Source organism: Sebastes umbrosus, chromosome 16 (assembly GCF_015220745.1).
Source record: "Sebastes umbrosus isolate fSebUmb1 chromosome 16, fSebUmb1.pri, whole genome shotgun sequence".
NCBI lineage: Eukaryota > Metazoa > Chordata > Actinopteri > Perciformes > Sebastidae > Sebastes > Sebastes umbrosus.
This window is the reverse complement of record NC_051284.1, coordinates 5,492,042-5,495,247: the sequence shown is the minus strand read 5'-3', so window position 1 is coordinate 5,495,247 and position 3,206 is coordinate 5,492,042. Positions and strand designations below refer to the sequence as shown.

At 42.4% G+C, this 3,206-nt stretch overlaps 1 long non-coding RNA gene across 1 annotated transcript; it reads right to left on the bottom strand.

The window, feature by feature from the left end:
* Positions 1 to 311: 311 nt before the first annotated feature.
* Positions 312 to 1,189, bottom strand: LOC119504119. The gene is made up of 3 exons (XR_005210516.1): positions 923 to 1,189; positions 657 to 739; positions 312 to 533 (listed from the first exon to the last, which is right to left on the bottom strand). It is a non-coding gene; the product is annotated as an uncharacterized LOC119504119 (long non-coding RNA).
* Positions 1,190 to 3,206: the final 2,017 nt, after the last annotated feature.

The following is a 3,206-nucleotide window of genomic DNA, read 5'->3' as shown; positions in this document are numbered from 1 at the left end:
AAACTCTAATTAAATAAAATTAAGTCAAATTCTTATGAAATAAGAAAATTCCTTAATTACAAAATTAAGTCAATTTGTCGGTGTCTTTGGTTTCAAATTGCGCCGGCTGCTTGGACTCCGGTATACCTGCTTTCAAGTCTTGTTTTCAATGACACATTATGTTTGTGAGGTGTTTTTAGAGATTTACATCTTCAGTAGGAACCAATGGGCTACATACGTTCTGACAGGAAGTCAGAAAGTATGAAAAGACTAACACATTGTTGGTTTTCATGTTGAGAGTAAGACAAATATAGTATATAATGTACTGAATAAATCCAGCCTTCTTGTTTAAAGGGAACATTCATATAAAATGAGCTGTTGGTGGGTTGTGTGTTATAAATCCATCTGGATGTGAGATGAGCTCCTTGGAGGTGCTACTCTGCTCCCTGAGCTCCTTCCTCTTCAGTCGGCCCTCCTTCAGCTGCAGGAACACCCAGGTTATAATAAACCGGCTCAGTGTTCTCCCGTCTGCCCGGCTTCTGCCCTCTGGTGGCCTGGAGACACATGACAGCACACAGATGTGACTTCCTGCATCACTCCTCTCTCTTCACTTCAATAAACACAGACTGAGTGCTTCATGTCAGTCAGTGGTCTGAACAACAGACGTGTGTCAGTACCTTATAGTAGAAGTAAAGGCCAATGTTCGCCAACAGCAGAATCAGCGGCAGGACGACCGCTCTGATGATAAGAGGCCTTAGATCTGATCAACCACATGGACAGTCATCACATCACATCCCATCATGAGTCCAACATCTCCCATTAAACACAAACTGTAACCTGAAATCTAAAATCACTTCTTCAAAAGTAAAATTCTTATGAAATAAGAAAATTCCTTAAGTACAAAATTAAGTAAAATTCTTATGAAATGAGACAGTCAGCTTACCTGCGACAGTGAGAGAGATCAGACGGCTCTCAGAGAAGAAGTCGTGAGAAAAAACATAGACGTGATAAACACAGCTGTAGCTTCCTTGGTGGGCGGGCTCTGCAGCAGGAAACAGGAAGTGGGCGGAGTGATTGACAGCTGGCTTGGTGTAGGTGTGATCTGAGGTGGAGGAGGTGAAGGTGAGCTGGAAGGAGCCTCCTGGGTACTGTGGCTGGATGGAGCAGCTGATGGTGAAGGTGGAGTCCCTGAGCACGTGAAACCCCTGCTGCTGGGCCTCAGAGACCCCGTCCACAGAGGAGGACCCAGAGATGTTGGGCTGAAGCAGCAGGTCTGTAAACACAGAGAGATGATTGGCTGAGAGCTGGGGCACGTTCAGTCTGAAAACAGTGTGCACTGGTTTGCTATGGTTTCCAGGTTGAACGGCGTGTTTCCTCGAAATGGTGGGTGTGTCAGAGGTGTTACCCAATCGGCAGCGACGTGCACAAACCCTGTCGTACTATAAAGGCAGTGCATTTGCGTAGCACAACAGAGTGTTCAATGCACCACCGTTTCCGTTTAAACGTTTTTCTATGTTTTGTTGATCCTCCGTTCAACAAAATGGACCTGATTTTGTGCCTCCTCGTCTCCTCGATCCTCGATGCTCCGGCTTGTGATCCGGAAATCAATCTCAGCGCTCCATCTTGAAGGACATCCCAATTCCTAAACTGCATCTGGAGGAGCTTGGAGGCTTGCCGAAGGAGCTAATAGTGACGATACATCTGTGTGTATACTTTGCATAAGTCTTATCTGCACCCGTGGTTTTCTTTTTTTTTTAACAACTTTATTGAGGCAGTTATCAAGTTTAAAACACTTGTGTATACAACTCGATTCTACAATTACAAACACGCCATGGGGACTAAAGGTTGTAATAAAAAAGATTAAACAAATCAAAGTTATATAATATCTTGTAAAGCTTACAGTGGTTTATATGTTTTAACAGCGTTTTTGTTTGTACATTCAGATATAGAGGAAATATATTGTCTGACATGGTCATGAAGAATTTGGATTTGTGAATTTAGTTAAAATAACACGCAAATTAATGAAATAGAAGTGTGAACAGAGACACCTGTGACGTATCAAAGAGGCGTGACAATGTGCCACACGTCATATTTAATTGATGTGGCTTTAAAATGACGGCTCTGAGGCGAGGATGTCTCATTTTGTTAAATGCCTGTTGCCTCAACTCCTCTCTCCTCGCGTCTCTTCCTCTTCAGCTCACATCTCTCGTGGGCGGGACTAAGACAAGCGGAGAGGAGGCGAGGAAAGGAATCGAGGATGTTCGAAATGGGGAAATGGGAAAGGCCTACAGACAGACAGGTGTGTCCTGTCAGGTGAAGCTCAGCAGTCTGTGGAGAGTTTGAAGTTTTCAGAAACAAGCCCACTTCTATGGCAGGCTGTTTTAACATTTAACAGCTAGACAGGAGATTCATTAGAGATGTCTGCAACGTTGTTTTGCCTAGTCATAACTCTAATTCTAGATATCTGTAATTACATTTTGACTAAGCAAAACTCTAATTTTAGATATCCATAATTACATTTTGACTAGTACGATTCAAACTACTTTGCCATTCATGTGTATGGGGTTTCTCATTACAGATATCCACAACTGAATTATGACTTGTCGTAATTCCAGTTTCAGATATCTACAATTTAATTATGACTAGTCATAATTCCAGTTCAAGATATCTTTAATTCCTCTCAATTGTAGATATCTACATTGTCCTTTTTAGATATCTAAAATGAAATGTTGACTAGTCAGAATGACGTTGTAGATTTCTCTAACTGGAGATAGTTAGTCTAAATGTAATTACAGATATCAGGAATTTTTGACGAGGTGAAATTTGCAGATATCTGTAATTACGTCAGAGGGGGGGGGGTGAAGCTATTCAAACATGCTATGGCGCTGCACTGCAGCCGTATGGGTTTATAAAGTGTGTCTGGAGACAATAAATCTACAATAAGCTGTAAATTTCATCCACAACTCTCTAGTGAACAAAGCTCTCGTTGGCCACAAATTCCTTGATGATGAGCTCTTTCTATTTCAAGTCATTTTCTAACTATCTGATCCACAGCGGTCCCTGACCACTCGTCTCACAGCCGGCTGCACATAGGCCCTGTTCAGACCTGGTATTAACATGCGTCCTCAGTGATCGGATCACAAGTGAACATCTCTAAGTGCAGGTGTGAACACACTCAAGACGCATTGAGGACGCATTGAGATCGGATCTTTCAGACCACGTTCAGA